General features: G+C 43.0%; 1 protein-coding gene across 2 annotated transcripts in view; it reads left to right on the top strand.

Moving 5' to 3' along the window:
- SMIM3 (small integral membrane protein 3) overlaps positions 1–15,309 on the top strand; it is a 44,381-nt gene that overhangs the window by 12,946 nt on the left and 16,126 nt on the right. The window contains exon 1 of one of the 2 annotated variants that reach the window (XM_008987989.4): positions 11,231–11,412. The exons of the other annotated variant lie outside the window; for it this stretch is intronic. The gene's annotated coding sequence lies outside the window, so the exon portion shown is untranslated. Of the gene's footprint in view, positions 1–11,230; positions 11,413–15,309 lie in introns of those variants that run through there. 2 annotated transcript variants of the gene reach the window in all.

Raw genomic sequence — 15,309 nt, forward strand, 5'->3', positions numbered from 1 at the left:
CTGAAGGCTCTATTTTTTTTATTTTATTTTATTTTTTATTGCATTTTAGGTTTTGGGGTGCATGTGCAGAACATGCAAGACATTTGCATAGGTACACACATGGCAGTGTGTTTTGCTGCCTTCCTCCCCTTCACCCACATTTGGTATTTCTCCCCAGGCTATCCCTCCCCAGCTCCCCCGCCGCTGTCCCTCCCCTCTTCCCCCCAATATACCCCAGTGTTTGGTACTCCCTTCCCTGTGTCCATGTGATCTCATTTTTCATCACCCACCTATGAGTGAGAATATGTGGTATTTCATTTTCTGTTCTTGTGTCAGTTTGCTGAGAATGATGTTCTCCAGATTCATCCATGTCCCTACAAACGACTCAAACTCATCATTTTTGATTGCTGCATAATATTCCATGGTGTATATGTGCCACATTTTCCCAGTCCAGTCTATCATCGATGGGCATTTGGGTTGGTTCCAGGTCTTTGCTAATATAAACAGTGCTGCAATGAACATTCATGTGCATGTGTCCTTATAGTAGAACAATTTATAGTCCTTTGGATATATACCCAGTAATGGGATTGCTGGGTCAATTGGAATTTCTATTTCTAAGGCCTTGAGGAATCGCCACACTGTCTTCCACAATGGTTGAACTAGTTTACACTCCCACCAACAGTGTAAAAGTGTTCCTATTTCTCCACATCCTCTCCAGCATCTGTTGTCTCCAGATTTTTTAATGATCGCCATTCTAACTGGCGTGAGATGGTATCTCAATGTGGTTTTGATTTGCATCTCTCTGATGACCAGTGATGATGAGCATTTTTTCATATGTTTGTTGGCCTCTTGTATATCTTCTTTTGTAAAGTGTCTGTTCATATCCTTTGCCCATTTTTGAATGGGCTTGTTTGTTTTTTTCCTGTAAATCTGTTTGAGTTCTTTGTAAATTCTGGATATCAGCCCTTTGTCAGATGGGTAGACTGCAAAAATTTTTTCCCATTCTGTTGGTTGCCAATTCACTCTAGTGACTGTTTCTTTTGCCGTGCAGAAGCTGTGGAGTTTCATTAGGTCCCATTTGTCTATTTTGGCTTTTGTTGCCAATGCTTTTGGTGTTTTGGTCATGAAGTCCTTGCCTACTCCTATGTCCTGAATGGTTTTGCCTAGATTTTCTTCTAGGGTTTTTATGGTGCCAGGTCTTATGTTTAAGTCTTTAATCCATCTGGAGTTAATTTTAGTGTAAGGTGTCAGGAAGGGGTCCAGTTTCTGCTTTCTGCACATGGCTAGCCAGTTTTCCCAACACCATTTGTTAAACAAGGAATCCTTTTCCCATTGCTTGTTTTTGTCAGGTTTATCAAAGATTGTATGGTTGTAGATATGTTGTGTTGCCTCCGATGCCTCTCTTTTGTTCCATTGGTCTATATCTCTGTTTTGGTACCAGTACCATGCTGTTTTGATTACTGTAGCCTTGTAGTATAGTTTGAAATCCGGTAGTGTGATGCCCCCCACTGTGTTCTTTTTGCTTAGAATTGACTTGGCTATGCGGGCTCTCTTTTGGTTCCATATGAAGTTCATGGTGGTTTTTTCCAGTTCTGTGAAGAAAGCCAATGGTAGCTTGATGGGGATAGCATTGATTCTGTAAATTACTTTGGGCAGTATAGCCATTTTCACGATATTAATTCTTCCTAACCATGAACATGGAATGTTTCTCCATCTGTTTGTGTCCTCTCTTATTTCGTTGAGCAGTGGTTTGTAGTTTTCCTTGAAGAGGTCCCTTACGTTCCTTATGAGTTATATTCCTAGGTATTTTATTCTTTTTGTAGCACTTGTGAATGGCAGTTTGTTCTTGATTTGGCTTTCTTTAAGTCTGTTATTGGTGTATAGGAATGCTTGTGATTTTTGCACACTGATTTTATATCCTGAGACTTTGCTGAAGTTGCTTATCAGTTTCAGGAGTTTTTGGGCTGAGGCAATGGAGTATTCTAGGTATACTATCATGTCGTCTGCAAATAGTGACAATTTGGCTTCCACCTTTCCTATTTGAATACCCTTTATTTCTTTTTCTTGCCTGATTGCTCTGGCTAGAACTTCCAGTACTATATTGAATAGGAGTGGTGAGAGAGGGCATCCTTGTCTAGTGCCAGATTTCAAAGGGAATGCTTCCAGTTTTGGCCCATTCAGTATGATATTGCCCAAAATATCAGTATGATATTGGTTTGTCGTAAATAGCTTTTATTACTTTGAGATACGTTCCACCGATACCAAATTTATTGAGGGTTTTTAGCATAAAGGGCTGTTGTATTTTGTCAAATGCCTTCTCTGCGTCAATTGAGATAATCATGTGGTTTTTGTTTTTAGTTCTGTTTATGTGGTGAATTACGTTTATAGACTTGCGTATGTTGAACCAGCCTTGCATCCTCAAGATGAATCCTACTTGATCATGATGGATAAGTTTTTTGATGTGCTGTTGCAATCGGCTTGCCAGTATTTTATTGAAGATTTTTGCATCTATGTTCATTATGGATATTGGCCTGAAGTTTTCTTTTCTTGTTGAGTCTCTGCTGGGTTTTGGTAACAGGATGATGTTGGTCTCATAAAATGATTTGGGAAGGATTCCCTCTTTTTGGATTATTTGGAATAGTTTCAGAAGGAATGGTACCAGTTCCTCTTTGTGTGTCTGGTAGAATTCGGCTGTGAACCCATCTAGACCTGGGCTTTTTTTTGTGTGGTAGGCTCTTAATTGCTGCCTCGACTTCAGACCTTGTTATTGGTCTATCCATAGTTTCAGCTTCCTCCTGGTTTAGGCTTGGGAGGACACAGGTGTCCAGGAATTTACCCATTTCTTCCAGGTTTACTAGTTTATGTGCATAGAGTTGTTTGTAATATTCTCTGATGATGGTGTGAATTTCTGTGGAATCTGTGGTGATTTCCCCTTGATTATTTTTTATTGCATCTATTTGGTTGTTCTCTCTTTTCTTTTTTATCAGTCTGGCTAGTGGTCTGTCTATTTTGTTGATCTCTTCAAAAAACCAGCTCTTGGATTTATTGATTTTTTGAAGGGTTTTTCATGTCTCTATCTCCTTCAGTTCTGCTCTGATCTTAGTTATTTCTTGTCTTCTGCTAGGTTTTGAGTTTTTCTGATCTTGCTCCTCTAGCTCTTTCAATTTTGACAATAGGGTGTCAATTGTGCATTTCTCCACTCTTCTCATATGGGCACTTACTGCTGTATATTTTCCTCTAGAGACTGCTTTAAATGTGTCCCAGAGATTCTGGTATGTTGTGTCTTTGTTCTCATTGGTTTCGAAGAACTTCTTTATTTCTGCCTTCATTTCATTGTTTATCCAGTCAACATTCAAGAGCCAGTTGTTCAGTTTCCATGAAGCTGTGCGGTTCTGAGTTAGTTTCTGAATTCTGAGTTCTAACTTGATTGCACTATGATCTGAGAGACTGTTTGTTATGGTTTCCGTTGTTTTGCATTTGCTGAGGAGTGCTTTACTTCCAGTTATGTGGTCAATTTTCGAGTAGGTGTGATGTGGTGGTGAGAAGAATGTATATTCTGTGGATTTGGGGTGGAGAGTTCTGTAAATGTCTATCATGTTTGCTTGTTCCAGGTCTGAGTTCAAGCCCTGGATATTCTTGTTAATTTTCTGTCTGGTTGATCTGTCTAATATTGACAGTGGAGTGTTAAAGTCTCCCACTATTATTGTGTGGGAGTCTAAGTCTCTTTGTAAGTCATTAAGAACTTGCCTTATATATCTGGGTGCTCCTGTATTGGGTCCATATATATTTAGGATCATTAGCTCTTTTTGTTGTATCGATCCTTTTACCATTATGTAATGACCTTCTTTGTCTCTTTTGATCTTTGTTGCTTTAAAGTCTATTTTATCAGAGATGAGAATTGCAACTCCTGCTTTTTTTTTTGCTCTCCATTTGCTTGGTAAATCTTCCTCCATCCCTTTATTTTGAGCCTTTGTGTATCCTTGCATGAGAGATGGGTTTCCTGGATACAGCACACTGATGGGTTTTGATTTTTTATCCAATTTGCCATTCTGTGTCTTTTGATTGGTGCATTTAGCCCATTTATATTTAGGGTTAATATTGTTATGTGTGAATTTGATACTGCCATTTTGATGCTAGCTGGCTGTTATGCCCGTTAGTTGATGAAGATTCTTCATTATGTTGATGCTCTTTAGCATTTAGTGTGTTTTTGGCATGGCTGGTACTGGTTGTTCCTTTCTACGTGTAGTGCCTCTTTCAGGAGCTCTTGTAAAGCAGACCTGGTGGTGACAAAATCTCTGAGTACTTGCTTGTTTGCAAAGGATTTTATTTTTCCTTCACTTCTGAAGCTCAGTTTGGCTGGATATGTAATTCTGGGTTGAAAGTTATTTTCTTTAAAGATGTTGAATATTGGTCCCCACTCTCTTCTTGCTTGTAGAGTTTCTGCCGAGAGATCTGCTGTTAGTCTAATGGGCTTCCCTTTTTGGATGACCCAACCTTTCTCTCTGGCTGCCCTTAGTATTTTCTCCTTCATTTCAACCCTGGTGAATCTGACGATTATGTGCCTTGGGGTTGCTCTTCTTGTGGAATATCTTTGTGGTGTTCTCTGTATTTCCTGGATATGAGTTTTGGCCTGCCTTGCTAGGTTGGGGAAATTTTCCTGGATAATATCCTGAAGAGTATTTTCCAGCTTGAATTCGTTCTCTTCATCCCCTTCTGGTACACCTATCAAACGTAGGTTAGGTCTCTTCACATAGTCCCTCATTTCCTGGAGACTTTGTTCATTCCTTTTTGCGTTTTTTCCTCTAATCTTGGTTTCTCATTTTATTTCATTGAGTTGATCTTCGACTTCTGATATTCTTTCTTCTGCTTGGTCAATTCAGCTGTTGAAACTTGTGCATGCTTCGCGAAGTTCTCGTGTTGTGTTTTTCAGCTCCTTCAATTCATTCATATTCCTCTCTAAGTTATCCATTGTTGTTATCATTTCCTCTAATCTTTTTTCAAGGTTCTTAGTTTCTTTGCATTGATTTAGAACATGTTCTTTTAGCTCACAGAAGTTTCTCATTACCTACCTTCTGAAGTCTGATTCTGTCATTTTGTCACAGTCATTCTCCGTCCAGCTTTGTTTTCTTGCTGGTGAGGAGTTTTGGTCCTTTGTAGGAGGCGAGGTGTTCTGGTTTCGGGTGTTTTCCTCCTTTTTGCGCTGGTTTCTTCCCATCTTTGTGGATTTATCCACCTGTCGTCTGAGTAGTTGCTGACTTTTCGATTGGGTCTCTGAGTGGACGCCCAGATTGTTGATGATGAGGTATTTCTGTTACTTTGTTTTTCTTCTACCAGTCTAGCCCCTCCGCTGTACGACTGCTGAGGTCCACTCTAGGCCCTGCTTGTCTGGGGTACACCTGTAGCACCCTCTGAGCGTTCACTGAGAGCTGCGATCCTGAGTTGTTCTTACCGCGCCATCTTGAATCCTCCTACCTGAAGACTCTATTAATTTATTACAGTAAACAACTATATCAGAATAGGGAAAAATAAAATCTTCTATTGTTGTGGATTTTGTCAGTGTTTCCTCAAGGGTAAGAATATACTATGGACATGGGGACAAGGATAAATCTACTTTAAAAAGTAACATAAAGAAGATAAGACTTAACTTTTTTTATTAGACATCTTGTGGGTTTAATATATGATGAAATTCTGACAACACTATTTAGCCAATTAGGAAACATGGAGCAGGCCAGGCACAGCGGTACACACCTGCAATCCCAGTATTTTGAAAGGCCGAGGCAGCTGGTCACCTGAGGTCAGGAGTTTGCGACCAGCCTGGCCAACATGGTGAAACCCTGTCTCTACTACAAATACAAAAATTAGCTGGGTGTGATGGTGCCCTTGTAATCCCAGGTACTTGGGAGACTGAAGCAGGAGAATCATTTGAACCCGAGAGGCAGAGGTTGTGGTGAGCCAAGATTGCACCACTGCACTCCAGCCTGGGCAACAGAGTAAGACTATGTCAAAAAAAAAAGAAAAGAAAAGAAAGAAATATGGAGCATATCAAAATACCTAATTAATTATTGCATCCTTCTTATGAACAACACATCATGTGTTATAATATGAGAGACTAAAATGCTAAATCCTTAGTATTTTAGCCATTTAAGAAGCACCAACTGTGGTTTGACATGTAAAATCACATGTAAAAATTACATTTTTTCTGAATTCTGGAACTGATCATGGGAATGCAACATTAAAAAGAGTTTTCAAAGAAGAATTATTGCTAGCATAAGACAGAAGCATAGATGCCTAGGAACAATGAAAGATTGTAGTTTGGCTCTCTATTTACCTGAGTGACAATACGCTGCGTAAACACAACTAAAGGTACAATTGTAAGGAACTTCAGCTATTTCAGAAATGAAGAACTGTTGTTGTTTCGTTTTGTTTTTGAGTTGTCAAGGGCATGACAAAGTCAGCATAAAGTGGCGAAATTTATTCTGATTAGATATACATCTCCTTTTCAGGCAGATAACATAGAAATTAGAAATAACTGTTACTATCCCTTCTTAAGAACAAAGTGAATATTCTAAAACTAGTTTGTCATTTTAACATAGAGAAAAAGAAAATTAAATTCTACTGTTGCATTAATATAAGAATTGCCAGTAAAGGATTCACAATCCTTTTTAAAAGTTTTATGAGTGAGCCCATTAAAGCAGAGCCAGTTTAGTCGCAACCTTAACATACTTCATTGTCTCTTTCCACACTCATTATTTGCAGGTACTATAAGTCAAGGAAAACAAAGTGTTATTTTCCTCAAACTTCAATTTGCCCATTCAAATACGTGTCTATATTGAGGGGGTGGGCATGGTGGCTCATGCCTGTGATCCTAGCACTTTGGGAGGCTGAGGTGGGCAGATCACCTGATGTCAGGACCAGCCTCACCAACATGGCGAAACCCTGTCTCTATTAAAAAATACAAAAAATTAGCTGGGCATGGTGGTGCACACCTGTAATCCCAGCTACTGGGGAGGCTGAGGCAGGAGAATTGCTTGAACTTGGGAGGCAGAGGTTGCAGTGAGCTGAGATCATACCATTGGACTCCAGCCTGGGCAACACAGTAAGACTCTGTCTCAAAAAACAAAACAAACAAACATATGTATTTACTGATCTTTCACAGTCTGGTACATTCGTTTTGCTTCCAGACAAAATTTACTCACTTTTCCCTTAATAAGCCAAGCTGCACTTATAATTGTATATGCACCTTCCTATTTCTGTGCTATTTCATTTCTTAGTATAGTCTTAATGGCCCATATAAATCACAACTTTTAACCAATTTCTGTTTCCTCTTTTATTTCCTCACAGAGATAATGGCAGGCAAGTAACTGAGTATGACTTGAAATATACAGACATTTAGCAGGCCAGCATAGGTCAAAAGCAATCATTATAATGTCTCCTGTGGCCACACATCCCTTTTGCATTTTTTTTTTTTTCTTGATACAGAGTCTTGCTCTCTCAACCAGGCTGAAGTGGAGTGGTGCAATCTCATCTCACCGCAACCTCCACCTCCCAGGTTCAAGCGATTCTTGTACCTTGGCTTCCTGAGTAGCTAGGATTACAGGCATGCACCACCATCCCCACCTATTTTTGTATGTTTAGTACAGACAGGCTTTTGCCACGTTGGCGAGGCTGGTTTCAAACTCCTGGCCTCAAGTGATCCACCCACCTCAGCTTCCCATAGTGCTGGGATTACAGGTGTGAGCCACCGTGCCGGCCCTTTTTGCATTTCTTTAAGTGGTAAAATAAAGCATATACATTAATATAATCCAAAGGTTTATCAACTCTCAAACATATAAAAATAAGAGGCAAAGGTGTGCAAATGGTGTATAATATCATGCTTGGTGACCAATGTTTTTGCATTCTATCTTTCTTAGAAATTATCTGAGCAGCTAAGATTATTCATCAGTTTCCTTGATCTAGTATCAATCTAAATTCTCAGTTAATTAGAGACCTTGGAAATTATGTTTAAGCTGGTATATTACAGAGTAACATAATCACTGATGACTGATGACATAAACTATTTAGGAAATTCAGATTAACTACAATCTCCACGATAAAACACTCTTCATCACTCTCACGTCATCTTGCTCTGTTTTTCATGGTTTCACAAACTGATATCATTTTGCTTATTTATTTGCTTATTTTTTTGTGAATATTTTCCCACTAGATGTAAGCACAATAAATAAAGATAATTTGTCTTCCTTAGTGCCTAGAACGTGTAAGAGATATTGAATAAATAGCTTCAAATAAAGGAATACAGTAATTCTTCACTCAGCCTCCTTGGTAGGTTCTTGGAAACTTTGATTTTAAGTGAAGCTATATATAAGGAAACCAATTTTACCATAAACTAATGGACATAAACAAGAGTTAAGTTCCTACAGCATATTTCTGATAACAAAACCCACCAAACTTCTAAATAAAGACTAAAACACTTCCAATATTGAACATTGAAATAATTGTGAGCCATACATACATTTAAGAAAGATTAGTAAAAATAAGGAAGAAAATTATTTACCTGCTTATTTTAGTTTAGAGTTCGGGTGGCCAGAGCCTGTCCTGGCAGCTCAGGGCTCAAGGCAGTAACCAGCCCTGGACAGGACACCATCCCATTACAGAACACACTCAGACACACCCACAGTCATTCACACTGGGACTGCATAGACATGCCAGTTTGCCTAACATGCACATCTTTGGGACGTGGGAGGAAACTGACCGGGGTACCTGAAGAAAACTCACGAAGACATGGGGAGAATATGTAAACTCCACACAGACAGTGGTCCCATCAGGGAACCAATTGTTTTTCCTCATCAACGTTATAACGGAAGGATATTATTCAGGGATCTGCTGTACATGAATACAATCTTTACTCATCATAATTGTACCAGATGTGAGGAATAGGTCTCATTTTACTGTTTTTACAAGTAAGGAAACTGAGACATTAATGATCCTTTAGCTACTGGATGACAGACTCAAAATTTTGGTTTTCTGATTTCTAATACAATATATTATATTATTCCCTGCAACTAAATAAATACATTTGTACAAGTAAAAAATGAAAATAAAAAGTCTTATGTAGATATGATTCCTAGAGAGGGTATTTGCTATGCATTGCATCCTAATGGGTGCCCCTTTAGGCAGTGACTTGTTTGTTTGCTTTTTGGATACAGAGTCTCTGTCACCTAGGCTCGAGTGCAGTGGGGCAGTTTGGCTCACTGCAGCCTCTGCCTCCAGGGTTCAAGCGATCCTACTGCCTCAGCCTCTTCAGTAGCTGGGATTACAGGTGCCTGCCACCATGCCCAGCTAATTTTTGTATTTTTAGTAGATACGGGGTTTTACCATGTTGGCCAGGGTGGTCTGGAACTCCTGACCTCAGGTTATCCGCCTGCCTCAGCCTCCCAAAATGCTGGAATTACAGGTATGAGCCACTGCGCCTGGCCAAGGCCATGTTTTGATGGAAACCAATGTCATTAGACTACAACTTCTTCTGTATGAGTTTCCCCCACTCCCAGGGGCTCTCTGAGAGAGTATTATTTCTTTGAGCTCCTGATGGTTTTCTCTTTGGAATAGTTGTAATAGAGGACCAAGGAAGTTGTGAGTCTTCCCTGGCTTTTGCTGTAACAAAAGCTTGATTGCTGAAATTGGCTATTTTCCCTTCTCCTACATCCCAACACAGCATCCATTATTCTTCCCTTCAGTGCTCTCTTAGCAAAATCAGTCCAGCCAAGGCAGCTGACTTAACGTGGTATGATCCCATGCAGATTCAAACTTTATTTCTGGATTCTTTTAGGGTCCCAGGGCAAGTAAGTGTTAAAGAGATACTAATAAACTGCTAAATGGAAAGGGAGACTAGGCCTTAGCTGGCTCCAGTCCTAAGCTTCCCCTTGTCTCAGAAGGAAGTCAATGTTCATGGCAGGGCACATGGAGTTACAGCTGTCCACCCAGAGGAACTCTTCTAACCAGGGAAAACGTTGTACAAAGATTGTCCTCTTGTTGCAGTAAGCCAAGATCACACCACTGCACTCTAGCCTGGTGACAAAGCGAGACTCCGTCTCAAAAATTAAAAATTAAAAAAAGACTGTCCTAACTCAACTCTTTTTTTGCTATTAAATGAGGGCTTTGTATTAAACTGTTCAGAATTGAGTTGTCCTTGTTTTTAGGATCCCACATTATCTCTTTTGAATAAAACATGTTGTTGGGTGACAGCCCTTAGGGTTTTTGTCAAATCATTTCCCATGTGAATCCCCTTTCTCTTCATTGTCCTTGGCTTAAGAAGATGGTATCTGATAATGATGATTTAGAGGTAATTTCTGCTGACCTCATCCCTGAATCAGAGGAAACAGCAGGGAGTAAGTTCTAAGTTCAGGGCCCACACCGTATCAAGTTTAGGCCTGGGCAAGACAGTATGGCTCTTTCCAAACCCTCCAAAACATGACTGGGCTCCAAGACTGCCCAGGGTCTCACTGATAGTCAAGGCTTGGGCTCCTTTTTTCAGAAAAGTAAGGTTAAAGAAAACTGTAAATTAAAAAGTGTTGGTGCTGAGATGGCATTCCATGGATCACATGGAGGGGACAGAAGATTGCAGAATTGGCAACGTCCTGCGTGGATGCCGGGCCACCCATAGTGGCCTGGGAAGCCTCTAAGATGCTGTATTCTATTGGGCTGTTGATCACCTTGAGTTGGGCTATTTCATTGTTACCACAAAATAAACAGGATGCTCAAACTCATGTTCTGGCAGAGAACCAACCAGCTTCACACTGGTCCTCTAAACCAATCCTCACAGCAGGGCTGGGACACAGGTGTTACCTTTCCCACCTTACAGAGAATGAAACAGAGAGGCAAAGCCCCCGAAGGACCCCACACTTCCGACATTGCAAAGCAGGATCTGAGTCCGGCTCCTCCGTCCAAACCCACTCGCTAGACTTTCTTTCCCATGTCTAGACTACAGCTGAAAAGGTCTTGGAGGACACATTTTAGGCGATCCCTCGGTTTACAATCCAGAGAGCGGAGACCGCCGAGAAGCCGAGTGACTTGTCCAGGGCCACGCAGCGAGTCTGTGCAAGGTGGGAGGGGAGCTCGAGACGCCCTGTCTCTACTGTCCTCGCAGGTTCCTTCCTCCCCGCAGCCCGCAGGGGACGCTGGAGGAGGAGCTGAGCCTGGTGTGCCGGGGCCCCGGGCCGGGGCGTTCCGGGGGCGGTCCCCAGCGGCCGCGCATTCCAGAGCCAGCCGTGCCTCCCGGGGCTCGGAGGAGCCGGGGCAAGTTCCGGGCGCTACCTGGAGCCGAGGTTCCGGATCTAGGGGTCGCTTCCAGCCTCCAGATCCCGTGCGGTTCTGGGGACCCTCAGAAGCACCGAGCCATCTCTACCCTGGGAACTTTCCGCAGACTCGCCGGGATCTGGGGTGAGTGGGGACACCGGCGGGTTGTTTGTGGGAGTCTGGCAGAGCCGATCCTTTCGGACTCGCGACCTCGCTCTCGTGCGGCCCCTTCCCCAGGGCTCCCAGCTCTCTTTATGTCCTCTCTCTCCTCCCTCATGTCTCTCTCTTCATCACTTTTGCATTTCTTCCCCTCATCCCCTCCTCCCTTTTCTCCCGCTGTCAACCCCTAAGTTCGAGCCACTTCGTGCACAGAATATTGGGCCTGGGGAGGCGGAGCTTGGGTGGGCGAGCCCCAGCCCCACTCAGGGACAGGATTCTCTCTGGGTCCCCTGCCTTTGCCTTCTCGGGAAGCCTTCTCGGGTGGACTGCCACCTCCTGGCTCTCCAGGCCCAGCGTCAGGGTTCAGCGCCCGGGCCTGAGCACCTGCTTGGGCGCTGCGCTGGATTTGGGTCTTTGCACGGCTCAAGACAGCTGCTTCTCTGTCCCGCTTTTCTCCAGGCCCCGCGTAGAAGGCGCCAGGAGTTTGGAGTCCGGAGTGGCGGGTTCCAGCTCTGGTTGTCACTAGCTGCTTTACCATCCTTGTTTTTCCATCAGTGAAATGGGGAAAACATTTTCGTTTTGGTTTTGTGTTTGTTTTGCATGCAGAAAGGAAACGAGAAAGGACGTGAGAAAAGCATCTTGGAGAGAAGCCTTCCTTCACTCTCCCTCCTGCTGGTTCTCTGCCCCTTTCCTGAGGACATAGTTGTTCCAGTTGCCGGTTCTTTTGTTCCCTACTCACCCCTATGCCAGTTTCTTGAGGTTAGGGACTGCCTGTGTATCGTCATCTCTGAGGCATCCTCAGCTCTTGGCACAGGGACTGGCTAACAGTAGGTGCTTCATACATACCTACTGAGTGAAAGGATGAAAGGTGTAAACCCCCCAAATCCATTCAAATCTCAGGGACTGTTATTCTGATTGAGGGCCAGGCTGCACTCTTACTCATGCAGCTGCACTTGTTTCTTCTGGATCAGCTGGAATCCTGCTGCCCCTGGGGGCTGAGTCGTCTCCGGTGTGTCTGTAGTGAATACTAAGGTCCTGAAAGCTCCAGGGTGTGGTGGTGAAGGCTGCGCAGTCGCACAACTGTCAGATTCCTTGAACATCTGCTATGATGCCTGGTGCCACTGCAGTGGGCACCTGTTTTGGAAGGATTGGGGATGCCTGAATGGGATGGAGGTGGGAGGAGGAAGAATGGTTCTCTGGGGGTCAGGAGACCCTCTGGGTTACCTTGATGGAGGCATTTCCCCTCTCTGGGCCATGCCCTCACACATTTGTAAAATGAAGATGCGGGTGTGGAACAGATGTTTGTTTGTCTATGGTTGAGCATGGCATGCTCTTTGGTTATGTGGGTGGCACAGCAGTCCTCTAGACACACGCAAGGCAGCACAGCCCTCTAGACACACGCAAGGCAGGACATCATGTGCTTCTGCAGTAACAACTGAAAACACCAAACAGTGTTTTCCTGCCCCAACTGGGACCTCCTGTTCCCAGCTGTTCTGGGTTTATGAATCATGCTGTGGGGGTTACAAGTCATGCTTCATGAAGTCTTCCACAAACTGACCTCCCCAGACCTCAGAACTGACGCTCCATGCCTCAAAAGGCCTGGGGAGTCCCAGAGAACAGCCAGAGAACCACTGAGCTGTGGCGAGGTGTTAGAGACACAAAACAAATGAGAGACTCTGGGGGCTTGTGGTTGGGTCAGATCCTGGGCCCTTGGTGACAGACCAAGGGGATAAGGGCCAGTCACAGCCTCAAATATTTTCCCAGCCGTATTCCAATCCTTCTTCTGCCTCTGTTTCTCCTCTATGGATTGAAACATGCAAACAAAGAAAATACTTCCAAGGAAAGAGGATAATCTTGGTTGCGCTTACACTACCACGCTTGGCACTGGCATAAAAAATAGGTACGTGTACTCACAAACACAGTTTATTGGAGTATAGGAGTAAATGTTGGCATTGCCACACCCTAGATTGTCCTCACAAACTCTGACTGGCCCAGTAAGCTGAATGATGTTATAATGATCATACTTGTCATTTACTGAGTGCTTACTATAAGTTGGGCATAACTCTAAATATTTTACTTTTATTAATTCATGTAGGCTTTACTACAATCCTGTTAGGGAGGGACTGTCATCACCTCCATTTTACAGATGAGGAAACAGGTCCAAAGAGAGTAACTCGCCCGTGATCACACAGAAAGTAAGTGGCAGAGCTATAATTTGAATGAAGGCAGCCTGGCTCCAGGGCCTATCCTCTGAACTTCATTGGAATTGGGGGAATCAGGTTTAGATCTTGCCTCTGTCACTTACTTTCAGGGTGACCTGGGGGAAGTTAAGTGAGAATTTGATAGACACTGTTCTAGTGGAGCTCTAGGGACCTAGTACCCTTCCAACTCACTAGAGAAACAGGAGGTGAACCTCAAGAGAGAATGGAGACATCTAGCAGTAAAGGCTAAGATGTAGGTAGTTAGGAAGGGGAATTGGTCAGAAGTACAATTGCCTGGCCCATTAAACAACAGCAAGCCAGATTCGACGTCTAACCCATATACTTTAAATTGCTTAGTTGTATAGAGCTAGAGCTTCCTTATTTTATTGATTTGCACTCTGATTGGCTGATTGGATATGTTTCTTGCTAGTGACCCATTATATTCATTCCGGAAAAATGAAACAGAGGCGGGAGAAGAAGAGACAGAGAAAATGAAATGGATTCCTCAAATGAGTTTTAATTAATGATGACACAAACCTGGCAAAAATGTCTCCACTGCTAATCCCCTGCCCCAGGCAGACATTCGTAATTAATACCTTGCTCCTTACCCACCACCAGGCCTTGGACTCCTTCTTAACTCAGTGCTCTGGACACACCTACCAGGTGATACTGGAGCTTTCATCCGGTTCTCCCAGACTTCCCACTTCATTTTCTGGGTATGACCAAGGAATTAGCAAACAGCAAAACAGGAACTCTTTCTATTTGTTTCCTAAGGTAGTAGGTGCCTTAGGAAACACCTTTGGGCTTTTTAAAGATTGGTTTTCTCTTCCTTTTACTCTTTTCCGTTTTTTCTCTAACAACTTTCCACCCAAGACCATCCTGGAACTGGGGACATGGCTGTGGGGGAGGTTGGATGTCAGAAGAGCAGTCAGTCCTTGAGAGCTGGCCAGACCTTTTGAGATCACCCTGTCCATCCATTCCAATTGATGGACAGTAAAACCCAGGTCCAGCTGGCAAGACTGACTTACTCAGGATCATACAGTATGTATTTGTTTTCTGGTGCTGCTATAACAAATTACCACAAATTTAGGGGCTTGAAAAGATGCCTACAAATTTATTATAGTTCTGCACATCAGAAGTCCAATATAGGTCTGTGAAAATAAAATCAAGGTGTCATCAGGCTGTATTTCTTCCTGGAGGCTCTAGGGGAGAATCAGTTTCCTGCTTATTTGAGTTGTTGGCAGAATTCAGTTCCTGTGGTTATAGGGCCAAGGTCACTGTTTTGTTGCTGGCTGTGAGCTGAGGGCCATTCCCTACTTCTAGAGGCCACTGCCTTCCTTGTCTCATAGCTCCTTTCCTCCATCTTCAAAGCTAGTGAGAGTAAATCAAGTACTTCTCTTGTCACATCTCTCTGACCCACTCTTTTGCCTTCACTTTTTTTTTTTTTTAATCCCGGGGCCTCGTGCAGCCTTCTTCACTTTTAAGGGCCACATGATCAGGTTACAGCCATGTGATTAGGTTACACCCACCTGCATATCCGGATAATCTCATCTCAAAGTCCTTGACTTTAGTCACATCTGCAAAGTTCCTTTTCCTTCTCTTCTTTCGGCTCTGCCCTCTGAGTCATGCTTCCTTTTTCATATTCAAGATTCCGGAGACCAGGACATAGATGTCTTTGGTG

This window comes from Callithrix jacchus, chromosome 2 (assembly GCF_049354715.1).
Source record: "Callithrix jacchus isolate 240 chromosome 2, calJac240_pri, whole genome shotgun sequence".
NCBI classification, from domain to species: Eukaryota; Metazoa; Chordata; class Mammalia; order Primates; family Cebidae; genus Callithrix; species Callithrix jacchus.